The 27467-nt window shown below is 47.1% G+C and overlaps 1 protein-coding gene across 3 annotated transcripts in view; it reads left to right on the top strand.

The window, feature by feature from the left end:
- RECQL (RecQ like helicase) overlaps positions 1-27467 on the top strand; it is a 730526-nt gene that overhangs the window by 242274 nt on the left and 460785 nt on the right. Inside the window, exon 2 of one of the 3 annotated variants that reach the window (XM_069628430.1) lies at positions 20550-20631. The exons of the other annotated variants lie outside the window; for them this stretch is intronic. The gene's annotated coding sequence lies outside the window, so the exon portion shown is untranslated. The remainder of the gene's footprint in view (positions 1-20549; positions 20632-27467) is intronic. 3 annotated transcript variants of the gene reach the window in all.

Raw genomic sequence — 27467 nt, 5'->3', positions numbered from 1 at the left:
GGCAACACAACTTAGATGGGCCTCCAGCGGTTACACAAACCTGCGAACCCTGGTCAACGGCAATAGACTTCGACAGCGGCGAAGTCCGGGTGCTTTTCTTCTTTCTCCTCAGCGGTCCCGTCTCGGGTCGGCAGCCTTTCGAGGGTCTGACTTCCAGGGAGCTTCGGCGAAGGTTAGCGGTGCTCGATGGTCCCTCGGAGCACGGGAAGAGGGTGCCTTACCAGGTCCTCTCTCGGATCAGTCCTTGACGAATTCGTCAGCTTTCAGATCAGGTCGAAGCAAATTCAACAGCAAGTCTTCGTCTTCCAGCTGGGCGTCGAGGATCAGCAGTTCCAGTTTCTCTTCAAGTGTAGACACAGCTTCTGAACAATTTCCAGTGGTGAGAGGTCCCCAGATATACTATCTTGTCTCTGATCCACACTGCTGGGTCAGTCTCAGCAGCCAATCATACAGACAGGCATTCATGCAGTCATTCAGCCAATCAGGCACACAGTGCATTCAGGCCATCCTCCTCCCTCTCCGACACTCACAACAAGGAATGTGGATTGGGACAAGTACTCAGCCATTCAACACTACACACTGCATTCAGGCCAGTTTCGGGCAGGGCTGTCTCAGTCTTTGTCTCTCATACCAGAAACCAGACAGCCACAACAGGAAGTGGATATTCTCCAGCATGGGGTCTGGCATGTATTCACATGCTCATGAATATTCCCCGTCGTCAGGCTGGGAATCCTCGGTAAAGAAAAATCAGTATCAGTTTCGTTTCTGATCTGTCTTTCGTAGTATTAACCAATCACTGATCTCTGGGTCATACTGACCACAGCCAATGACTGCCATCTCCCTAAGCCCCCGCCTCTGGCAGCCATCTTCAGATTTTTACCGCACGTTCAAGTGTTGGGATCCTCGTGCTATTGCTCTTGAGCTTTAGTGCTTTTTTTGCACTTTTTCATAGGAAAATTTTCTCTTTTTCTGTCAAAAGAGCCTCAAACTCCACCGTTTCTTTATCCGATCAACGGGGACCCGTGTCGGATTCTTCTACGCCCCTCAAGGGTGAAGAATTCGTCAAGCCGCGCTTTTGGAGGACTCCAGAAGTTTCTCAGGCCCATCTCGGACATGGCCCAGGAGAAGGGAAGCTCGACGCCCGGAAAGCTGTTCAGGGTCTGCCCTGGATGCCAGCTTCAAAATGTCTTTAAGGAGGATGAACACTCCCTTTGCCTCTACTGCCTGCATGAGGACAAGACGCACGTGGAGAAGGACTGTGCATTTTGCGGCAATATGTCGGAGCGGACCATGAAGGACCGCCATCTGCGTCTCGCCAACTGGCTGGAAGGGAAGAGCCTGTCAGGCGAGAAAAAGAAGAAGTCCGAGCGGTCTTGTAAGACCTTTGAGGGCGCCCCGGCGACGGGGGCCCAACAGAAGGCCAAGCACCGCGAGTCCGCTGGCACCGGGAGCGCCGAACGGTCAGGCTCTACGGGCACCAGGCAGGGCGCATCCTCCCCGGCGCCATCAACCACTAGCCAACGCTCTGGCTCGGGTAAGAGGAAGGCTGAGGGCTCGGGTAAGAGGAAGGCCGAGCACCCGGCGAAGCTCCTGGAGAGACGCCGGTCGAGCTCGCAGGCCCCATCGGAGGGGGAGCGAGGCGGTGACCCTCCCCCCAAGGAGAAGGCGGTGAGCGCACCTAAGGTGGTAAAAGCCTTGATCCACCCGGCCAAGGCCTCTATCGAGACAGTCGCGGCGGCCCTGGCTCAGCCTGTGGAGGCTACACCAGTGGTGGCGACCTCGGGGCCCAGAGTCTCCCTGCCACCGCGGAGGGAGTCCTCTTTCATGCCCATCGACAGGACCCCCGTGAAACCTCCGACGGAGAAGAAAAAGGGGGGGCAGGAGGTCGTTGTGGATTCGGCCTCAACCTCTGAAGAGGAGCTGATCGAAAGTCTTAAGCGACGGCGTTGGCGTGGAAGAAGACCAGCCCGTCGGGAGGGACCCCGACGTCGGAGACGACGATAACGTCGAGGCTGCCGACGGGGCTCCTGACCGTCCGTCAAAATCCCCTCAACCAGTGCCGCAAGACAACTCGGTGGCCATTTTGTTGGCTATACAGTCCTTATGCTCGGAGATAAGGATGAGGTTGCCGTTACCACCAACGGAGGAACCGCTCCCGACGGGGGACCCGGAGCCGGGCCCTTCTGGGAGCCCTCCTCCTAAGAGAAGAAGGATTCATCCTCCACCTCCTTTTCAACCATTGCGCCCTGCTCAGCCCTCCTCCCCGTCCACGACCCGTGGGGATGATACGGGGACTGACACGGCCACGACGGGTACAGACGACGAGGTTTACGACGAGGATCTCCTGTCGTCGCCTCCTCCCCGGGCTTCCCCGCCCGACGAGATTGGATCGTTTCATGCCATGATCGCCAGGGCATCTGAGCTTTTCCAGCTCTGCCCGGAAGAGAAGAAGGAAGGTTTCCTTTATGAACGGCGCAAGACCAAGAGGAAGACGGTCCCCGCTGTACCTCTACTGGACGATATCTGGGATGAGGGTCTCGCCCTCCTCAAGAACCCATCCACAACGCCTGCGAGAAGGGATCGGTACGAGAAGAAGTACCGGGACCCGGACGCGGCCCCCTTGTGCCTCGGTCGTCTCCGCGGCGGCCAGGAAGAAAGCGGCGGGGCCTCGGCCTCTACGTCAACCTCCCCGCCGGACGGCGAGGGAAAGAAATTGGACACGATGGGACGCAGAGTCATCTCATCGGCAGCGACGACGATTAAGGCTGCCAACGCCTTGGCTATCGTAGCCAGCTACGACAGGGAGTTGCGGTACAAAATCGCCCCCCTGCTGGACTTTTTACCAGACGACATGAGGGCGGAGGATTCCCTACAAGCCATCAAGACGGACACGGAGACGGCCCAGGCTCTTGGTGTTCTACAGCAACGACGGCCGCCCTTTCGGAGCGGCAGAGGCAAGCAGGGTGCCTCCAAAGGTTCCGGCGGCGGATTTTCCACCTATCGTCAAGCGGCCCGTTCGTCGTCACAGGAAGCCTACAGGGAACGAGGCAAGTCGGGCGGACCCCGCCGTCGTCGCCAGGGAGGACAAGGCGGCAAAGCCTCGTCGAAGCAGGACTGAGCCGGCCGTGGGGTCGGGCCCCCACCGAAGCACCCCGGTGGGAGGCCGGCTGGCGAGCTTCATCAGCGTGTAGGAGTCCATCTCCACCGACCGTTGGGTGCTGGACGCCCTGGCCCAGGGTCACGCGCTCGAGTTTCTAAAGAAGTGCCCGCGCGTCCCCCCCGTGGCCAGGAAGGAACATCACGTCCCTCAACTTCTCTTGGAGGTAAAGGCGATGCTCGAGAAAGGTGCCATCAAGCTCGTCCCAAAGAGGCTTCGGGGCTCCGGAGTTTACTCAAGATACTTCCTCGTGAAGAAGAAGACGGGAGGATGGCGTCCCATCCTGGACCTACGACGACTGAACAAATTCACAAGGCACAGAAAATCCGGATGGTCACCCTCCAGCACGTCCTGGGTCAGCTGGAGGAGGGCGATTTCCTGTCGTCGTTGGACTTGGAGGATGCTTACTTCCATATCCCCATCCTAAAGGGACACCGAAAGTTTCTCAGATTCGTGGTCCAAGGGCATCACTACCAGTTTAGAGCCCTTCCCTTCGGATTGAGGTCGGCACCCAGGGTGTTCACCAAGTGCCTCCACCGGTGGCGGCGCGGCTGCGCCTGGAGGGGATCCACGTCTACCCCTACCTGGACGACTGGCTCATCCGAGCAAAGACAAGGGAACTCGCCGCGGAGCACACGGCGAGGACCGTCCAACTACTCGTGGACCTGGGATTCTCCATAAACCACGGCAAGTCCCACCTGGTGCCCGCGCAAGACGTGCTGTTTCTGGGAGCGAAACTCGACACAGTGGCGCTTCTGGCCATCTTGGGCAAGGTGCAGCGGATGCTGGTTGCGGACGCGGCCAGGGTGCAGTCCATCAAATCCCTCCTCGGAATGATGTATTCTTGCATTTATCTCATCCCCATGTGCAGGCTTCGGATGCGCCCGTTACAGGAGTTCCTGGACGCGCGCTGGATTCAGACGGGCAGCTTCGAGGACAGGATCACACTCGAGAGCTTCCGACGAGCGATCCGGTGGTGGGGCACCCGCGCGCATCTGACGGCGGGCATAGACTTGCAGACCCTGGGCCACCAGAAGACAGTGACCACGGATGCCTCCCTGGAAGGGTGGGGAGCGCACACCGAAAATCTGCATGCGAGAGGCCTTTGGCTCCCGACGGAGAAGTCCCTCCATATCAACGTCCTGGAGCTCCAGGCAGTGTTTTGGGCCCTCAGGTCCTTTCTTCCATCCCTCAAGGGGAAGGTGGTGAGGATCTTCACCGACAACACCACCACCATGTTCTACATCAGGAAGCAGGGCGGTACCAGATCCCCAGCCCTGTCCAAGGAGGCTCAGGATATGTGGCATTGGGCCGTCGCCCAAGGGATGTTTCTGGTGCTGTTTCATCTGGCAGGAATAAAAAACACCATCGCCGACTCGCTCAGCAGAGAGCTGCGCTCGTGCCACGAGTGGAAGCTACGACAGGATCTAGTGGACCGCCTCTTCCGACGGTGGGGCACTCCCCAGATCGACCTGTTCGCGACGGCGACGAACTCCAAGTGCCGGAGGTTCGCCAGCAGGTTTCCCCAGCCGAAGGAGCATGGGCGATGCTTTCTCGTTCCCGTGGGAGGGCCTGTTTCTTTATACGTTCCCTCCATTGCCATTGCTGATCCGGCTCATCAACCAGCTCAAGAGGTCACGGTGCAGGATGATCCTCGTTGCACCTGCGTGGCTGAGGCAGATATGGTTCCCGGACCTTCTGGACTTGTCAGCGTCCCCGTCAATCAAGCTGCCAGTGGACGCGGATCTTCTCTCCAGGGAAGGAGGCGCCATCCTCCATCAAGACCCGAAGTCACTGAACTTGCAGGCCTCGCTCCTGCAGCGTTATAGTTTGGACCTAATATAAGGTCAGATCTCAGCCGGGCAGAAGAGACCAAGACGTATTGTTCCTTTTACTCACACTTTCTTAGTGTGCCCTTCTTTTCCAATGACATGGGACATTGTATTTTCTAGATAGTGTTCACGCGCACAAATTACTAACCCACATCCCATGTCACAAATATTACTCTCCAGTGAATATCTAACTATGTACATGATTTTATGACACTATGGTTTGTAATGCAAAGTAATTATGCAAAGTAACCTTTGAACTACTGCATAAAAAAGAAAATAAACAGCTTACAATAAAAAGCTAAATTAAAAATTAAAAATTCGTTCCATATACTGTTTGAGTTATGTGTTTAGTACCAGCTATCATGTTAGTTTGCTTAATGGTTGCCCAGAATGACATGTGCTCCCATTAGGGTCAATATAAATCAGTGTACTCCTAACTAGTTGCGTACACCCCTTAGACTCACAGAGGGGAGGACAACCCCCTTGTTACAGCTTCTCCAGCCCTCCAGTCCTTCCCGCCTCAGGGCAGCCTCTTTTCGTTATATTTGCGTTAGAGTTTGGAGGCTACGACATACCGGCCGACTGCAGAGAGGTTCTTGCAAAGGCCAGGGCGTCCTCAACTCTTAAATGCTACGGACACAAATGGAAGAGGTTCTCTGACTGGTGCCATGCACAGAAGATTAACCCTCTACGGATTACGGCTCCTCAAGTACTGCCGTACTTACTGACGCTGGCCAAGGCTGGACTGGCGCACGCTTCCATCAAGATTCATCTTGCTGCGTTCTCCCGATACCCCAGAACCACGGGACTGATGTCTTTGTGGTCTCGTCTGGTGAAAGAATTCATGAAGGGACTGTTCAGATCGTTCACGCCGGTGAAGGCTCCGGCCCCGGCGTGGCAGCTCAACGTGGTGCTGACCAAGCTCATGGGACCTCCGTTCGAGCCTCTGCACTCAGCTCCGTTGAAGTTCCTGTCGTGGAAAACAGCGTTTCTTGTGGCCATCACCTCTGCACGACGAGTGGGAGAGATCCAGGCCCTTTCCGGCATGCCCCTGTACTTGACTTTTCACGACACGAGGGTAGTGCTCAGGACGCACCCCTCCTTCATGCCCAAGGTGCCGTCGGACTTCCACCTCAACGAACCCTTGGTGTTGCCTGTTTGCTTCCCTTCGTCGCCGGCTGAAAAGGACTTTGCACTCGCTGGATGTAGCTAGAGCGCTGAAGTTCTACGTGGACCGCACGAAGAGTTTTCGGAAGACGTCACAACTTTTTGTGAACTTTGGACCTGTCAATCAGGGGAAGGCTCTCTCAAAGGCTTCCATTTCCAGATGGCTCTCATGCTGTATCATGTACTGTCATCGGTTGGCAAACCGACCGCTGCCCGGCCGTCCGAGAGCCCACTCCACCAGAGCGATCGCAGCTGCCACGGCTTTCCTATCTGGTGTGCCCCTGCTGGACATCTGCAGGGCTGCTACGTGGAGGTCGACGCACACCTTCACGAAATTATACTTTGTCGACCGGGATTCCAGAGAGGAGTCCAGGGTCGGCCAAGCAGTGCTGCGCAACCTGTTCGCCTAAGGTGAGCCTGGTGAGAAGGTAAGAGATGCTTAATGTTGAGTTGTTGTATTGCTTAATGTTGAGCCTGTTGCCACCTCCCGTGGTTGTGCATGTGTGTACTGCTATGTATTCTTTTATTCATGAGCATGTGAATCCATGCCAGGCCCCATGCTGGAGAAGAAACAAGTTACTTACCTGTAACTGTTGTTCTCCAGCATGGGTCCTGCATGGATTCACATGCGAACCCTCCCGCCTTCCCCTCTGCGGCTCTTCACTTGGTCATACTGCCACTTCACGTGCTACCAAATCTGAAGATGGCTGCCAGAGGCGGGGCTTAGGGAGATGGCAGTCATTGGCTGTGGTCAGTATGACCCAGAGATCAGTGATTGGTTACTACTACGAAAGACAGATCAGAAACGAAACTGATACTGATTTTTCTTTACCGAGGATTCCCAGCCTGACGACGGGGAATATTCATGAGCATGTGAATCCATGCCAGACCCATGCTGGAGAACAACAGTTACAGGTAAGTAACTTGTTCCTTGGTCACACACCCCATTCACCCAGGTCCCACCCACAGGGCGTACCCACAACATACAGTCACTGGGAAGGCTCCAGTCAGTCTGGACTGGACTTCACAACAACACCATATATGGAACTTCCACCCAACAGCCAGTCAGGGGGAAGGGACAGAGTCAGGGCTTCCCAGGACTTTGGAAAACAAGGTAATAGGTAATGGAAAGAAAGAGGCCACAGGGGCCATCTTGTTTTCCACCCGGAATCAACTGATTCCAATGGCAGGGCCTGGGGATCCCCAAAATGGAGGATACTCAGCACACCTGTCAAAGTCAGCATGGAGCTGCCACCAGCCCCTACCCTGCTCTGCTGGCCACCCACAGGTGCCCAAAAACATACACTAGGGGCACAGGGTTGTACCCACACCCATTGGTGTCGTAAGGGTATCCCACGGGTCTGTTCACCAAACCAAAAGAGTGAGAGCGCTGCACCGCCAGGAGTCCCACATGAACTCCTGCGCGGAAAACATGACAGAACACACGATAAAAAGGCAGTAAAGGACAAGGATACGGAGGCCCTGTCCCTCTGATGCATTTCCAGCATCACACACTGGTCTTTTGACGGACGATTCGAAGGGCGACTCTCCGCATCGTCGTCGTGAGTCCGGGGGTTCTCGGTCTGGGAGTGGGTCCCGTCATTCCTCTGCCTCTTCGAGGCACTCCAGGAAGCGCCGTCACAGGTCGCCTTCCCCGTCCTCTTCCGAGGATTCCGCCAGGCGGCGGGTTGTTTGTCCCAACAAGCATTCCACTCCTGAGGAATGGGATTAATTCCGAATGGAGATGTTGGCGATTTTTCAATCGCAGGTCTCCGGTCTGTCCGCGCCGTCTGAGGACGCCGGTCGTGGCCGTGCTAGAGACACCGCTCGTCCGCCTTCAGGCTCGAGCAGTCATCGCAACCACCAGGCGCCTTTTGAGGTCCCTATCGGAAAAGGATGGTCGCTCTAGACATGCCCGTCCCAGTCCCAGTCCTCGGCGCCCTCGAGACCGCGAGAACCTGTGAAGTCTTCGAGGAAGACATCGACGCCGGAGGCATCGAGGTTGTCGACTGACTCTCTCGAGGCCTCGCCTCCGAGGAAGTCGTCGACGCCATCGGCGTCCAGGGTGTCGAGACACGCTCGAGGCTCTGCCCTCGAAGCCTGTGTCGACGCCGTCGAAGCTGTCGGCGCCGTGCTCGACGTCGACACCGATTCCATCTACGCCTTTCGAGGCGGCTTTGTCGGGGATGCCTTGTGGTATGGGGGAACCCCTCATAAAGGCTCTGACTAAGGCAAAACATGTCTTTGTTACTTTTTCAGTTCCCTCTTTCCAGCCTCTGGATTATATTTCTGAGGTGGATGAGGGGTCTGAGGAAGGTGAGTTTCCTGCAGAGGTTCCTGGTGACATTGTGTCTGGTCATAGTCAACTTGAGGACCTGCATCAGTCGCTGGCGACGCAAGTGGTCTACACACCTCTGCGGAGGTGGAGTTTGGTCGGCCGGAGCCTGGCACACATGCCGAATCCTCATACCGGCGCCTCATGTCGAAGGTCATGGATTACTTGGGGTGGTCTGCCCCCCCTGGGGATTTTCAGCAGGATGACCTGACTGATATCTTGGACCAAGGTCCTCCAACTGACCCGGTGCTGCCATTCCATATGGCCTTGCAGAGAAGGGTTGGTCTTCTCCGGAGAGGCTCCCGGCAGTGAGCAAGTCCTTGCCGAAGAAATATCGCCCAGCCAGTGTCTACCCCTGCTTCTTTACCATGCACCCTACTCCGGAGAGTTTGGTGGTGCAGGTAGCTACAGCCCCAGCTAAGCAGGCGTCGTACCCTACCATCCCTCCTGATAGGGACGACAAACGTTTTGATGGCTGGGCGAAGAAGGTATTTTCTTCTGGGGTATGGCGCTTCAGGCTGCCAACTCCGTTTGTGCCTTTCCTCGTTTCACGCACACTCTGTGGAACTTTATTTCCCTAGTGGCTGATCATATTCCCAAAGGGGAGGAACAGGATGGTTTCCTTGCTATTGTGCAGGATGGCAAGGATGCCATGTGTGAGTCCATCCAGTCGGGTCTGGACATGGTTGATTGCGTCAGCCGGTCCATGGCGGCGAGCACCGTAATACGCAGGTTTGCGTGGTTGCGGAAGTCGGGTTTGCTCCTGATGTGCAAGCCCAGCTCCTCACCATGCCCTTTGATGGTGACCATCTTTTTGGCAGCAGGGCTGACGAGAGCCTTAAGAGGTTGCAGACCTCCAAAGCTGCAGTGAAGTCGTTGGGCTCTGCAGTTAGCCAACCTCCGCCTTTTCGTCCTAGGGGACAGCAATGGAGGAGAGGTTCCTTTCGATATTACTCGTCCTTTAGTAAATCGGGAGGAGCTGCAAGTCAAAGGGGCAACCGTAGGAGTGCCAGAGGTGGAAAACAAGATACTCGCTGTGCCAAGGCAGCGCGAGCAGTTGTCTTACTGCCCTCAGGCACTGCCACAGCCGCTTCAGCTCAGTCATGAGGCCCATGCTTCTCCGGTTGGGGGAAGGCTGGCGCATCATCTTGTAGAACAGCGTGCCATTACTTCAGATGTGTGGGTTCTGAAATCATAGCCCACGGCTACTGTCTTCCTTTCCGGCAGAGGCCTCACGATAATCCACCAGGGAATCTCTCTTTGAAGAGTCTGGATCCGCTCCTTGCACAGGAAATTCAATCCCTGCTGGAGAAAAGCACCATAGAACTGATGCCTGTAGCGGAGAGGAACAAGGGATGGTATTCCCCTTATTTTTTTAATTCGAACAAAGACGGGGGATTGAGACCCATCATGGACTTGCGCGGTTTGAACAAGCTCCTCAGGAAGGACAAGTTCAAGATGGTTACTCTCTCTCTCTCAATTCCTCCAGGCCCTTCAATTTCAGGACTGGTTGGTGTCTCTCGACCTCAAGGACGCTTATTTTCATGTGCCGATACATCCCAAGCACAAGAAGTACCTTAGGTTCGCGGTTGGCGACTCACACTTTCAGTTTCGGGTCCTGCCGTTCGGATTGACCTCCGCCCCGAGGCTCATGCTGGTTGTAGCAGCGCATCTCAGGAAAGGGGGGATTCACGTCTACCCCTACCTGGACGATTGGTTGATCAGGGCGCGCTCTCCCGAGCAAGTCCTGGATCATCTGTCCGTCACCTGACACTCCCTTCACAAGCTGGGCTTCTCCCTCAACTGAAAGAAGTCCCACTTGACGCCAACACAGTGGCTCCAGTACATCAGAGCGGTGCTCGACACATCCCTGGGGCAGTGTTTCCCTCCCCAGGTAAGGGCTCTTCACGTTCAGCAGATGGTGCACAAGTTTCAACTTACCCAGACACTCCCGGCATTCGAGTTCTTGAGGTTGCTTGGCCTCATGGCGTCCTACATTCTTCTGGTGCCAGAGGCCAGGTTGTGGATGAGATCTCTGCAATGGGCCCTCACGATTTAGTGGTCCTAGTCCTCCGGCAGGTTGTCGGACCCCGTTCAGGTGCCGCCCTCGGTCGCCCAGGACTTTCTGTGGTGGGCCGTCAAAGGCAATCTGATGAGGGGGGCTCCATTTTGGCTGCCCTGGATAGAGGTGACGATCGCGACTGACGCATCCCTCACGGGATGGGGAGCTCATACCAACGAGCTGACAGTCAGCGGTCTTTGGTCTCTGTCGGAGTCCAGACTCCATATCAATCTGATGGAGCTGACGGCCGTCAGGCTTGCCCTGAAGGCTTTTCTGCCGACTGTGCGAGGGAAGAATGTCCTGATTCTGACGGACAACACAGTGACCATGCACTACCTCAACAAAAAGGGGGGGGCAGGGTCACTTCCTCTGTGCAGGGAGGTGATGCAGCTCTGGTTCTGGGCCATCCAGTAGGAAGGAAATTTCGATCTCGGCAGTTCATCTGGCCGGAGACAAATCAGACGGCGGACGCACTGAGCAGGCAGAGCGCGATCTCTCACGAGTGGGAGTTGGCTCAGGAGATTCTCCTGGAGATCTGCTCCCTCTCGGGGACCCCTTAAGTGGATCTCTTCGCCTCCAGTGTCAACCGGAAGTGCGAAAGATTCTGCTCGCAGGAATTTCCTCCAAGAGGAGCCTTAGACGCGTTCGTAGTGGATTGCTCCTTCCCACTGCTGTACGTGTTTCCTCCAGTCCCCATCAACCCGCAAGTGCTGCGGAGGCTATGGAGGTTCGGTTCCCGGATGATCCTCATTGCTCTGGCATGGGCCCGGAGGACGTGGTATCCGGACCTTCTCGACTTGTCGATCTGCCCTCCACGTTGTCTTCCCTACCAAGACGATCTGCTCTCACGGGAGAGGGGTCAGGTTCTCCATCCAGAGGTCCGATCCCTCAACCTTCACGCTTGGCTTCTGAAAGGTTGAGTATAAGGATTTGGGACCTCCCTGAAGACGTGATGGAGGTGTTGCTTTCGGCCAGTCCCTGTACCGTTGCCGTTGGAGAAAGTTCTGCGACTGGTGCAGGGTTAAGAATGTAGATCCTTTTTCATGTGACATTCCTGTGGTTCTGTCTTTTTTGCTTTCTTTAGCCCACAGGGGCTTGCAAGTGGGTACCGTTAAAGGTTACCTGGCGGCGCTGTCCATATTTAAGCGCTTGTCTGAGGAGTGTTCAGAGTGGACGATCATCTCTTTATTGGTTACGCTGGAAGGCGTTTGGGACAAGCTGTGACTAAGCAGACTTTGCCTACGTGGATTATCTTGGCAATTTCTGAATGTTACCGTCTGGCGGGTAAGAACGTTCCGGAGGGCTTATGGGCCCATTCTACTAGGGGTATGGCTGACTCTTCAACCCTGCAGAGAGGTGTTCCTATTTGTAACATCTGTGATGCAGCCACATGGGCTTCGGTCCATACTTTTGTACATCACTACTCCCTAGATTGTATCCATGGGCAGGATCTGGCCTTTGGCAAGGCGGTCCTTTACTCTGCAATTTGATTGGGCATTCTAAATTTGTATATTCTAAATTCTTTTCCCTCCTCCTGGCGTTGGTACTGCTTTGGGAGTCTGTCATAGATATGGAATACGTCGGAGGACCCAATCCCCTCGAAGAACAAGTTACTCTCTTACCTCGTAACGTTCTTTCGAGGGGATGGTCCGACGACTTATTCCATATCGCTCCCTCCCTGCCTGCCCCACTACAGAATTTCTTATGCGATTGCAGCTTACGTTTCTGCAAGGCTTTCTGTGGTCATACTGGCAGATGATTGGTGCCATACGTTCTGGGAAAAAACTACAACTGAGGCTACGGGCATCGTGCATCCTACTTATAACATCTGGTGACGTCGGCTCGACGGAGGCCCTCGAGGATAGCATATCGACGTCATCGACGTAGATGCCGAAAGATTTTCCAAAGCAGCACAGCTGAGGTGATTACTGTCATAGATATGGAATACGTCGTCGGACCATCCCATCAAAAGAACGTTACCAGGTAAGTGAGTAACTTGTTCATCTCGTCGATTGGAAAGGATTTGGACCACAAGATAGATCCTGGGATCCCAGTGAGAACATCCACGCACCACGTCTAATCAGTTAATTCCATCGGAACTTCCCAACTAAACCTCGGCCAGACAGAAGGAACACCGTGGGAGGGGCCTTAGGGGGGGGGGGGGAGTGCTGTCACGACCCTCGCCCAAAAATCCCTCTGACAAACCCATTGGCCAGGTGGAGTCAGGACTCGGGCCTCTAGAGCCTGGCATCCTCTTCAAAAGCCCTCCTGGGGCCAGTCCTGGCACCTGTGGTGCCAGGCTCATACACCATGAAAAACATGTGCTTTGGAACTACTTTATTGTGTTTGTCAGCCAACATGGAGGCATCCACATAGCTTAGTTCTTAGGAACCAAGCTATGCGGTCTAGTGTTTTGGGTGTGGTAGCCTAGGGACTACTTTACCTGGACTATTTTGTTGGGGCTATTTAAACCACACCCGAGCAAGACAACACGCTTCGCGTTACTTTGCAGTTTGCAACGTGACGCTCACCGTGTCCAGCTATACCCACGAACCTCGGAGAAGCAGAACCTGCAAGGAGACAAAAGAAACATCGTTAGCAGCAGCATCTTACCTGCAGTCTTCATCTTTAGCTACTCGCAGCTCCTGAGAACTGCTTCCTTGAATCTGCACGCCTCCCGGACTGAACGATCTGAAAGAGGAAGATGGAGGCAACATTAAAGAAAGCATAAGAGACATTGCAAATTACGAACTGCTCTAAAGGCTTACCTGGCTGGTCGCCTCTCGGCTGGCACCACTCCGGAAATTCCACACGCGCTGAAGAACACCGCGACCTACAAGGAAAGAAGGAAAAAACAGGTTAGCAAAGGCAAGACATCGCAGCGCTGCGCATAGCACTTACTTACCGCATCATAGCGCTCTTAAGGCGCCGTCATTTACCAGCGAGGCTCAACCAAGCCAGTTCGCCGCGCTGAAGCTCTGCATACCTAAGGGAGAAAAACAGACATTATTAAACAAAGAAAGGCATGCAAGATAACAACAATACTAAAGAACAGCAATAAGACCTACCTGAACGATATCAAACGGCACAGCGTCAGTGAAGTAACTGGACTGCACATGCCCACGAAAGACAACGCGCCCCTGAAAAGAAGGCAGGACGGAGAGCACGCTTAACTCTACTACAAGGTGAGGAGAGGGCCCCAGAGGGGCTGAAATCATACGGAGGTGGAGGGAGGATACCTACCCCGGTCGGCCAGTCTTGAACACAGTCCTCCTGTATTTTCAGGGGGAACCTTCCCCGCAGACCACATCTGGGCACCACTGAGAAGTATACCATCGAGTAACCCGGCTGGGTGGCGTCCCTGTGGATACCAGGTGAGCGTAACACTTCCGTTATGTCCTCGGACATATCGTAACCTAGACGGCCCTTCTACCATTTCCACTTCACTCTGTGTCATTCCCTCATTGGATACAGCTAAACAGTCCCACAACCATCCACCAATCACATTCAAGACCTCTACATCTAACTGCATCATCAGAGTTCAGCACTTCAAATGTACTGTAGATTACTCTGAGTACAAGTCTCATATCATTGGAAAGCACCTACTACAAAATCTACTGTACAAGTCTCCAAGATTTCTACTTGCAGCTGCATGCATATTCACATGCATGAATACAAACTACAGGTATGCATATTTTCTGCACAGTACAATACAAATCTTAAGAATGCATATAAACAGAGTAACTGTCACTTAATCTGTATAACCTATAAAATGAACTTAATGTCATTTTTCCCATCTACTATAATCAACTGTCACTTCCAAACCTGTCTATCTAAACAATGTTTTACACACACAGCTATCTAAAAAATTACACACCGCCAGGATAAGGTCAAGCACCTTCAAACACTCACACAGATAAACACTAACATTGAAAAAATCCCAACTGCAATAACACCACTACCTGTACATCACATCCTTCTGATTTATTACCCACACCTTCACAAATGCATACATTCCATGCTTTTCTATAGAGTATCTGCCATTTACATTATAAAAATTGCAAAATAAGTATCTTTATTTCTTCTGTCTCCTATCATCCAATAAAACAGCCTTAAGAAACCAAGCGTGTTTCATACACTTTCTATTCTACTTATTTGCCTAGCATGTTGAACTAACATAACATATATTTATTAATGTGATACAGTTTTATACAAACGTAGAAAACTTTACACATAATAACATCAAACATTAGTGATCTAAAAATAGTATTCGATATACAAAATATAAAACCGTTATACATAATAATAATAATAATATCACAACAGATCAATCCAGACAGAACAGATAAAATCATCTCCTTGATAGGACTGTTAAATACTCATGTAAATATACATATATTTCATCCATATGAAAAGAAGAAAAGGAGAGAGGGAGAAAAACATCCTCGTGTTCCTACCAGTATAATTAATCACCTTCCATAATTGCGTTGCTCATCCATTTACTAAAGGAAGGCACCTCTATACTTCAAAGGGGCCATCCTTGTACTTGTTTTCATGCAGGTGACAGCCTCACGCCACACCTGAAAAAGTGCTAAGTGCAGTTTAGGGTTTAAGGTATTAACACATTGATGCCAAAAGTCTACCTGTTCCATATATTCGATATTGTGGACGAACTCACCAAGATATTTTATGTACATTGCTCTCACCCTACAACATTTCGTAAGCACATGACAAGCTGTCTCCATTTTAGCTGGATGTTCACAAATCCTACAATATCTTTCTGCTGCTTCCAGACCCATCTCTGGACCATGGACCGCCAGGACAGGTAAGTGATTGAAGCGTAATAGTAAAATAAAGCGCCTCAATTGATCCGATGGGCAGAGATTTAGGTATGGTTGCGCCTTCATGTAGGTATAGAGTACAAAATTAATAAAACTGTAACTTTTCAGGCTACTCGGATGCATAAAATGACTCTGCCAATCCCATAGATTTAGGTGTCTGCGCATGCTGGTAAACAGATATTCATTATCCCTGCCCCACTCAGGTGACCAATTGATTTCTTCGAACACAGTGTTAATCTGGGTTTCTAGTTTTACCTGTCTACCCGCCGCAGTATCCTCTTTGATGGTCATGAGGAGCCTGTTTGTAGGTCTGTTGTTAAACCTGATGTAAAATTCCATCCTTTTCCTTAAGACCATGGCCTTAAGGGATGAAATACCTAGCTCTAGCCTAATTATGGCCATGGGGGATACATTGAGGAAGGCAGAGAATTTTTCTCCAGAACTTACCCTCCACAAGTTGTAGCCATCGTAGATTCATATTGATCAGGGGGGTCTAAACCGTACTTGACCATAGGTGCCAGACATTGAATATACAACTGACATGCTGCCCATATTGAAAAAACACATTGTTCACGTGTGAACTTGTATATTAGTGCTGTAATTTGGGCAGCTTTTGTTCTGCGCTCCTGGAAACATGTGAGGTAATTTCCTTTATGGTCAAATTCAACACCTAGGTATTTGTACGTAAAAGTATATTCAATTTCAATCAGACCCACCGTCATGCGAGGCCTAGCTACTTTACCTGCGGTATATAATAATAGGTTGGTTTTACTGTGGTTAATGACAAGTTCATTATTCTCTGCATATCGCCATAGCTGGTTAGCGGACCTTAGGATCCCACTGAAGGTGTGATCCAAGATCACCAAATCGTCCGCATAGGCCAGTATGGGCAATGGCAGGTGCCTATCTTAGGGGGACAGTTGTTAATCCCAACCAGGCATTTGGGTACATCGGACACAAACAAGTTGTAAAGGGTGGGGCTGTCACTCATCCCTGCTTTACCCCTCGCATCAGAGGGATTGGTTTGGTTACAGCACCTCGATTGTCTAACCTTACTTGTACCGTATTATTGGTGTGAAAATGCTCAAGGTAGAATAGCAAAGATTCCGGGCAGCCCAATTTCCTCAGTTTGTTCTATAAAAGATTGATTTACGGAGTCGAAGGCTGCCCTGAAGTCTACATAAAGAGCATATAGTGGAGGGTTGGCATGGACCAGAGCCTTGCTTCTCAAAGCATTCATAACAAACAGATTATTTGAAGTAGAATAACCAGCTCTGAAACCACTTTGGAAATGATCTAGTATACCCGCACCCTCGGTCCATTTTTGTAATTCCTTGAGGATGAGAGCAGCAAACAACTTCCCAGAGCAGTCCAACATAGATAAGAGCCGATAATTCTCTGATTCGGTTCTGTTGCCTTTTTTTAAAACTGGTATGATAATGGCGGCCTGCCAGGATAAAGGAATACGCCCCTCGTACAGTATTTTGTCAAACAGAATTTTAAGGAGACTGGCCCAGAACGGTGGGTTATTTTTCATCACTACATTAGAAAGGCCATTCGGCCCTGGGGCTCGAGAGGTGTTTAATTCCTTAGTTCTATCTTGTAGGTCCGCGATGGAAACATAGAACGGGGGGAAAAGGGGTTTAGAGCAGGTCAGGATGTAGGTCTTATTATTAATCCCCACATTCTGTTTTTCCATATAGGCAATCCATTCAGCACTGCCTATAGGGTTCACCATATTAGAGATCTTCTTCCCTTTCACCTCCCATATTACAGACCAAATATTGTGGGTGTTTTTACTACATAATGTTCTAACCGTATGCTGCCATCTCTCCAATTTCCTGTATTTTTTATGTATTTTTAGCCATTTTTGATAAACAGCCTTCAACTTTCTTGTTTTGGAGGCTGTGACCTCTCTGGAGTGCACCCCCATTCTGACAAATCGAATGTCACCTCTGAGCTTAAGCTTCCTATCTCTAATTGCGCGATCATATATTACCTCTTGCGGCACCTTCCCCACCATTGACCGTACTTTACAAGAATCGTGTAAACCAGAGAAATTACTAATGCATCTCTCGATTTCATCGGGTGACATCTGCATAAACAAATTTAACTGTTTGATTCCCCCATTCGCCAGAAGCTTTAGAGGCATTCAGCACATTTTTCACCGACCAGGAGATACGATTTAAAGAGTGGTTAGTTATAAGATCACCCAAATTGGCCACATTCACCCTGGGGGTACAAGACTCCAGCTTCAGTATCAAGGGGTCATGGTCGCTCCATTCACATTCCCTCACCTCCATGTCATGGACAGTTGAAATCTCAGCACTGGTAAAGATATAATCGAGAGTACTCCCACTTCTCCCATTTTTCCACGTATGCTTTCCGGGCCTATCACTACTTGTACGCCCATTAATTATTTCGAGGTCCCAGCAATCAAAAAAGCCCCTCCAGCGCTCCCCCTCACTATCTGTGAATGCTTGTTTCCAGAGACTATTATTAGATAGATGCTGATTATTACTAGTACCCCCCCCCACAATTAATCCGGCAATTTAGATCCCCAGCCACAATGACATAGTATTTATCATTGGTTAACTTCCAATTGCTCATGAGATCATGCAGGGCATCTTATATATGCTCTCTGTGCATTGTACCAGGAGGATTATATATATTAATTAGCAGCATTTCTTCCCATACAGCTTTTACTCTGAAGGGCATAGCAGCCGCACATATATAATTGCTCTCCACTGGGATCACTTTACTGTTGATCTTATTCGACACTCCGATAGCTAAACCCCCATAGGGACGTCCGCTCTCTCCCTTCTTAGCCAAGGTATGGTAGATAGAGTAACCATCTAGGGCCGTCGGATGCAACAGCCAGGTTTCTTGCAGTAGAAAAATGGGATAGTTGTTAATAAGTGCAAGGGAGCCCTTATCTGTGAGAAAATGTTGATGGCCATGAGTATTCCAGCTTAACAAAGAATAATCTCATGGTTGTTGTAAAATCCTGGGTAGCGAGTCCGCCAACCATTTCAGAGTGTTTTGGATGTCCACCAACTGTACTTTCTCTCCCAATGGTTGGACAGGCCTGCCACCCTTATTCTGAGATACAGCGTAGTCAGCAGTCGGAAGAGAGGGGTCTTCCTTCTCTTTACAGGCATCTACCTCTATACCCACTTGCATAAGACATTTTTTATGAGTACGAATCAGTTGGGCTGATGCCATGACACAGCAATGGAGGGCAGTGACATTCGGGTTACATACATTAAGTGGTTCCACAAAAGAGAAATCTTCCGTATGTATAACACGTAGCTGTGGAATCAGATGTAATTTAGTCAAGACCTCTGATCTTGTCAACCACTTGTCCCTTTTCTTCTGGTTTAAGTTTTTAATAATGCAGATTTTACATGCATTAGGGTCATCAAATTCTGTTGCCTCCAGGGAATTAAGCTGCTTCTCTTCCTCAACTCTCCCATCCCCGCATTGAGTTAAGTATTTTGTAGATTCGTCATTCGTACTAGATGAGAGATCAGATTCCGGATCTTCCAGGATCGTGCTAGTGGCTTCCTGCGTTATGTCCATTATAATCCAGCTTGTTAGAGTCCCTGCTCCCTTTTTAGTGCGCTTCTTTGTTTTGCGGCCCCTTGTTTTTTGCTTTTTTAGATCGAGCGGCCGGAACATTAGTGGCTGGTAAAGGGGAGGCAATTTCAACCGCCACATTTTTGGCAGCCTCACGTCTTAGTTGCCGGCGTTTCTTAGTCAAAGGTGCTTTCTTACCGGTCTCCTCAGGTTCCTCCAAGTTACCCCTAGCCAACGGGGCTGCTATATCCCGATCCCCCTAAGGGGCCAGCGGTATTTGCGGCACTTTGTCCATGTCCTCTATAGGGTTAGGAAGCCCTAGCTGTATTATAGAGTTGGTATGGATCCTCCCACACAGTTTTAATAGAATTTTCAAGGCAAATTGAACCAAGGCCATTGAGGCTTGCAATTCAGAAATTGCCGCATAGTTTGAGCCCTCTCTGTCACCACCCTCTCCCCTATCAGTGTGCTCCAATTCATCAGGCTCAATATAAAACTTTGGAGAAGCCGATAATCGTCCAGCTGTTGGGGCCACAGGTGAAATAGGGGTGGGATGAATGGGATGAATGCCAGACAGGTTTGAGGTTGAATTTCCTGTTTGTTTGGGGCTAGTTGATTCCCTGGAGCTCTGCTGGCCATTCTGAGCAGCATTCAAAACTTGTGCTTCTACCATTATTGGTCCGTTCTTTCGTGGTGTGAGGGGTTTATTCAGAGATGCCATCGATGTTTGAATTGATAAACACAGGTCGAGAAGTGCATTATTATCAATATCATTGAAATTAGTGGATTCAAGAGCATCACTATTATGAAGGGGCGGGGGTGCAAAATGAATATCCTCAATTGCTGTTTTATCAATAGTAGGAGTTACTTTTGGTGGAATTTTCCCAAACATTGCTGGAATAGTGTCTTTATCTGTAGCACCACCTGCCCCATTTGGGGTTCCATTTTTTGTCCCTTGGGATGATGGATTATCCGTGTTCCCGGCCTTGATTATCGCAAGTCATACCGGGATTTCACAGACTTTGTTTCTGCCATTATGTTGGATCAACACCGCAATACAACCACTCCTATAAAGATGCTGTGAACTTAACAAATGCTGATGACAACACACTATTATACTGTCTCACCTGTATGAAAAAGGTGCTCACTCAAAACCCTTATCAGTTTTCGCTGGTACACAGAGCGACCGGGGGGATCAAAGAGGATAAACCTCTGCAGTCTCCCGTCCAACAATAGTGCCACTAGCGCCAAACAGTCGCACAGCAGTCACCGGCCTTTACCCTAGTCGGGCTTCACGCCGCAAGGGTGGTTGTGTCTGCCTCTTGAAGTAATGGAAAGGTCACGTGCTTAGTCACGTGCCCGCAGGGCAGCTCCACCTCCTCCCAGCAAGAGCCCCTTGCCGCCTCGCAATGCCGGAGTGTATGCAGCAGGAAGTAACATTTGTTTCAATAAGGCAGAAGCAGATTCCTTAGCACAAAAGAACTAACATAATGTAAATGAAATATGAAGGCTGCACATAGGAAACTACATATTATATACACACAAAATGACTAACTTCTTTCCTTTACAATTACAGTGAAGAGCACTCTCCTGAAAAGCAGCAGAATCCGAAGTACAAACAACAACTCAGAAGAAACCTAATCTTTCCACCCAAAAAAGTAAGTACAATACTAGCATAATATTCTTACTGTTACTCAAACACACTGTGCAGTTGATTCATGGTATTTGTGCACCAAAAAAAAAGATTAGTGCACCATTCTGCCCACAAATATCCCTTTGTTAAACAGGGATTTGCAGGCAAAATGCTGCACAAATCCCCGTTTTTCTGCGCTCAAATGACATAACTCAGCCTCTAGAATGTTGTTATTCCAGATGTCAGAACCAAGTGCCTAACGGGCACGGGGTACTCTTGAACTCGTAGTGAAGAAATTAGTTCTTCCCACCAACGCAATACTCAGTTGTACTTAAGAACAGTGCTGAGCGTTTAATTGGTTGAAAGAGTAATTGGCGAGGCTGGACACGCTCGACCCCAAATGGCTGCAAAGAAAACACTGGGTTAGCAACTGGTATATGGACGGTACTTGGTAACATAAATGACAATTGGTAACCCACCTGACTATAACCAAGATGACTCCTGGGATAGCAGGTACGAAATGGCCAGCCCTGGAGTCAGATAGCGAATCTATAGTAAACACAACACACCACAAGTAAGCCTAGGACTGGAAATGGAATCGGATAGAAATAACCAGGCACTAGTACCCTTTTCTTACCTATGTGTCCAAAAGCAGAACCCCCTTTGTAGCAGCAGCAGAGCAAGATGTAAACTTGAAAAACTAATAGTTCAAAAATTCTACAATGAAGAAAGAACTCAACCTGTACTGCCGAAATGAGGACGCCTAGGTTTTCACAAGTGCTGCAGGCAGTCTCTAGTCCAACACAGTAGTTCCAAAGTGCTGCAGGCAGTCTCTAGTCCAGCACAGAAATAAACACCCTATTCCCTCCGGCACAAGTACGCCTAGGAGATGGTATTTCCAGCGCAGCTCCTTGTAGAGGTGTTTAAACAATGTCCATAAAGCAAGACATTCCGTAAGCAGTCCAGGTACTCAATCCACAAGAAGAAGTGAAATCACGAGACAAAAAGCACAGCCAATTACACAGTCCGGGTCGTACCAATTCAAGAAGGCTTAGACGGAGGGCAAGGCAAACGAAGTCCAAAAAACAAGAAAGAGTCAGAAACCAGGAGTTCAGTAGTACATAAGCGCTGCTGTTGAAGTCCGAAGAGAAAACAATCAGAAGCACCGGGGGAAGGAGGGAGCGTGACTATATCGGCGTTGCTGCGGAGTGGGAGTCACGTGAGCGGAAAGCAGACGGGAACGTGACTGCAGCCGTGTCAAGTGCCAGCGTCGCCATGCAACCCCCAATGCCTTCGAAATAGTCCATTTTGCAATCGCCTGCCCGTATGTGAGATTGTTCGTTTACTATCACCAGGTGAGCGAGGGGAATGTGCAGGTGATTGCAACCTGACAGCAGAATAAAGAACTGTTTTAATTCTATACCATTAGATTTAGTATTTGTGCTTCTCCTCACCACCAGCTTGCTTTCATCTGAACCCCAGTATAGTAACACAAATAGAAGAATAGCCTTCACACACCATCACATACATCTCTACCATCATACTCAGACACTCATGCACACAGCACACATGCATGGCAGAACAACCCAACCCATTTTTTTTTCTCAACAGACCCCAAAGAATGCCTACCAAAAAGCAAGTCCGTAGAAAACAACGTAGAAGTAGAGCAAATGAAAAAATAAGTTTCCAAAATAAGCATCCATTTCTAGCAGAATGTGTACAAAAAGTTAAAACAAAACAGCTAATACAGTCATTTAGCAAAACAAAACATGCTTCAAGTACAGAAACTTTGCCTCCTCTATCGAAATGTAAAACGAAACAGAAAACGATTATCACAAATTCAGCTACCACTACTGCTAAAACTGCTCCTATAAATCTTGCTATAATGGCAAGTAAACATACCAAAAAAAAATGTTTTGCAAAAATGTTCTGCCACAGAGTCCTGCAAAATCTTATAAAAACAGGAGAGAAATCATACACAACCATTAAAACCTACCGTAGAAAATTAATATTAGAAGCTTTGATAGACAGTGCAATCCTACTCAAAAGAAAATTATTTATTTTAGTGTTAAAAAGAATGAAACCACTAACAAAACTAATTAGTAAATTACAAAAAAAGACTTCTCAATAAACGGAATGTCAACAAAAATAAATTCTTAAATATCTGTGGAGGTGAATGGAGTCACACCACAAACACAGAACCATATTTAATGAAGAAGCATACAAACAAAAGCAAACAAATACGATTGCTATACATAGCAGTGGACGAGGTTATGAAAAAATGTATAATACCATAATGGAACAAGAAATACTGCTTACAAAAATATCCCCTGAAAACTCAGAATTACCTCTCCATTCGACTGGACGAAAACATCCAGTATACAAATGGTCATGCACGTCAATGTGTAACATTCCCAAAAAATCTTTCAAATCTTTACGCCAATTTCTCAATATGTGAAAGGCAAAGACAAAATCAAAATGACACTGCTGCAAAATATGGATACCTGTCCAGTCCGTAAATACACAGGGCTACAAGGACATTCATTAGCCTGCATTTCAGGACCAATTTGCAAAAGCACCTTCCATCATATCAAAATGATAACACATCATCCAACTATAAGAAATCTAGTCTATAAACTGTATTATGCTAAAAGTCCTGCATTAGCACTTGCCAATTTAAATAACAATCTTCTACATGGTACAGCCAGAGAACTACTTGATGAAATTGACCATATCCTGAAAAAATATTTTGGAAGTGAAAGCCACTTACAAAATGCAATACCTTTACAACAAACTAGCAACAATTGTACACATGGCAACCTTCTACTACACACATACAAAAAAGAAATACTAAAATTTAAAAGTACATCTGCTGAAATACCAAACCATGTGTGTGTGTGTTGCCGCAGAACTTTTTATAAAACTAATACAAAAACTACAGACATTTCATACAAAATAGACGACAATGAAGATTCTAAATGGTTTGAATTAGCTCTCTACCTTATAGCAGAAAACAAATATGAAATAACTGACCCTTTAATACTTTGCAGTTACTGCACTACAAAACATGACAACAACCAAACTCCTTCACGTGCTATCACAAATAATTTGGAATTATTTCCACTACCAAAACCCCTGCAACAACTCAATGTATATGAGAGCATCATAATTCAAACAGTACACCCATTTCAAGCAATAATGCGTCTTCAACCAAAAACAGCAAAATTATCTCCCTCTGAATTGGTGAAAGCTATTTGTGGCAAAGTAGTTTATTTACCATTAAATCTGACAGAAAAGGTACACACTCTAGGAGTGCAACGTCCAATAGAACAAACTTTAATCATCTTAGTAAATGGTGTACCAACAAAAGACAAAATAATTTGGCAACAACTCGTCGACTTACATAAAGTTAGACACGCCTTGCAATATCTAAACGACAATAATGCATACTACAAAGAAATAAATATTGAAGAAAACTTAAGGGGAACAACTGAAATAATTCAAGAGTCACGAGAAACTGGTCAATTTGAACTTCTGGATCCAGCTGCAGTATCCAATATTTTAGACCATTATACAATTCATCCATTGCACTCTAAAGACAGCATAGATGATGCAATAGAAACTTACCAAATGCGACAAACAAAAGGATCACCAATGAGCATATGGGAAAAAAGTATAGAAGCACATGCTTTTCCTCTATTTCCTACTGGCAAAGGAGGAAGATACGATGACAGACCCACTCAAATAACAGCATAAGAATACCGTTCATTACGAATGTATTCTGAAGATCCCAGATTTAGACAAAATGTGGAATACATATTCCACCTACTCTTTGAAAGTGAACTAGCAACTCTATGTCACTGAGTTGCACACATATTGAAATCGGGAACACAGTTTCAAAATATGTCAGCTATGCAATTAATACAAAAAGTGCAAGAAAAAGATGAGGTTTTACAATCAAGTATTACAAATCTATTTGCAAACATGCGTGGTACAAAAGAATACTGGTTCCAACGTCACGGAGATGTATGTTGTATGATCAGAAACCTTGGACCACATACTTGGTTTGTTACATTAAGTTGTGCAGAATATGCATGGGAAGATTTACATGATTTCCTACGCATATCAAACAAAAACAAAACAAACATAGATATACTAACGTTGTAAAATAGTTTGCAACCAATAAAAAATCAAGAAAATTCCCTGGCGACAGCTATTTTTTTGACATAAAAAGTTTACATCAATATTCAAATGTTGTCTGCATGAGTTTTTCTCATATCCTTGTGTGGCTGCTACACAGAAGCAATAGAACGTTTTAGTGATGTGAGTTTTTCTTCAAATGCGCCAATTTATACCATTTTGGTTCATTGCGGTGAGTGTTTGGAAATTATTAAAGGTGAAAGAATAAAGATAATCAAATCTTGAGTTTGTTGATGCTGATATGTTATTTTTTATTAACAATTCCACGTGTTCCCATCACATGAATGATTCCATTATCCAAGTATTTATTTAACATTCGGTACTTGACAATTCAAAGAGCAAAAATGCATATCCCAATCTCTCGCAACACGTGTTTCCCCATTGCTAATTACAATGGTTCTTCAGGAGAGCAAACTTTGGTCTGTTGATACTTTTGTAAAAAAAAGAAAAGAACTTTAAAACGAAAAAGAAATAGAACCCATTTTAGCAATTGCTTTTTGCCAAAATAAAATCTCAAAGGTAAGGAATAATACATTGTTTCTTAACTCGCCCCAATTAGTTCCTCCATAGACACTTTGGTAGTGCATTCACTTTAACCATGTTAATTTGGCTTTTCTATCATTTTTTATCCATCAATTGTATTTTTAGAAACTGATATTTTGTTTTCCAACTCTCTGCTAATAATGTTTTGTGAATTCTGTAGGGATAGAGAAGGATTTCTTAATAATTGTTAAAGTGTCACTAATTCTTTTTCTGAAAATGGCTTTGGAAATATTTTTTGAAAAGTTACCATTACAAAAACCCCATGGGGAATAGCTAATTTAAATTACCTGTTTTTCCTGGTGTTTGTCTTCTTAAGAAACATTATTTTGGTCCTGGAGTCTAGCAGAGTGCTGCTGGAGGCTTTCGCAGCAACTCTGTGTTCAAGCGCTGTTTTTATGCTACGGTGTGAGCCGCGATGATGTCATCACGTCGCGCGTCACGTTATAGCGCAATACACGATGACGTCATCGCGTAGATTACGTTTCGGCGGCCATTTTTGATTTTAGGTTCGTAGCAATCTATTTATGTAGAAGGGGTTCCTAATTTATTTATAAAGACTATGAATCAATGGATCAATTTTGTATACTGTTTTATGGCAGTTTATTGCCAGCTAACTCAATTTTCTATCATTTATTCGTGTTGGGCAACATTATTATTAAGTTATTTCTTTTTACTCTATTGTATTTTTAGTACTAACTTTTATTTGCAAAATAAACAATTAAATTTAGCTGGGTGTCCTTTTGATAGATCGAATATCAAGATTAACAATATAAAAATCATAACCAATTATATATTCCTGTGTTACAGTTTGGACCATTAGAACATGTATCAAGAAAAACAATATTGAAACCATAACCAATTATACATCTCTCTGATAGAATTTTTAGATCTGGACCTCTTTGTTGAGAATTCACAGATTCAAACTAAATTGTATACAAAACCATCAGCAGGGAATAGTCTCCTCTATGCAACATCTTATCATCCAAGACACACAGTACAAAATATACCATATGGGGAGATTCTTAGAATCAAACGCAATTGCAGCACCACTTCTATCTTCCAAGAAAATTTGAAGATTACTTTTACAAAATTCAGAAAAAGAGGCTATGGTGCAAATAATATTAAAACCGCAAAAAAAAGGCAGAAAACATTTCCAGAGAATCTCTACTAATTGATAAACCGAAAGAAATAAATGACATACGAAAGATTCAATTCATCACAACGTACAGTACAGAATCAAAGAAGACCAAAAAGATACTATTGGAAAACTGGAATATTATCCTAACAGACTCAAGTTTGAGAAATCATTTGGATGAAACACCAAGGATATGTTATATGAAAGCTCCAACCATTAGAAACCTCATCATTCCCAGCTTCCTCAAACCATTACCAGACAAAAGGAAAATATTCTTTCAACCACTCACAAGAGGCACTCAAAAGTGTGGACATTGTAAATTATGCCCATTTTTGATTACAGGAAAAAAGGATATCACATTACCAAATGGACGAACGAAGCAAATCAACCAACTTTTCAATTGTAATTCAACCTTTGTATTTTATGGACTAGAATTTGTTTGTAAAAAATTGTACATTGGAAGCACAATACATAAATTCAAGGTAATTTGAATTTATGAGAGCTTTACATTTGAGAGCTGTCCAAAACAAAGACCTAAGATCCCCATATCAGCCCATATAATAGAAATTCATCCAATGATGGACACTACAGATTTAAAAATATTTGGCTTGGAAAAAATCTCTATACCTCCAAGAGGAGGTAACAAAGAAGACATTTTGAGAAAACAGGAAAGCAAATGGATTTGTATTATGGACACATGTTCTAATGGTCTAAACTGTGACACAGAGATGTATAATTGGTTATGATTTCAATATTGTTTTTCTTGATATTCGATCTATCAAAAGGACACCCAGCTAAATGTAATTGTTTATTTTGCAAATAAAAGTTAGTACTAAAAATACAATAAATAGAGTAAAAAGAAATAACTTAATAATAATGTTGCCCAACACGAATAAATTATAGAAAATTGAGTTAGCTGGCAATAAACCGCCATAAAACAGTATACAAAATTGATCCATTGATTCATAGTCTTTATAAATAAA

This window comes from Ambystoma mexicanum, chromosome 12 (genome assembly GCF_040938575.1).
Source record: "Ambystoma mexicanum isolate Mex_15411 chromosome 12, UKY_AmexF1_1, whole genome shotgun sequence".
NCBI lineage: Eukaryota > Metazoa > Chordata > Amphibia > Caudata > Ambystomatidae > Ambystoma > Ambystoma mexicanum.
This window is presented reverse-complemented; position numbering and strand designations above follow the sequence as displayed.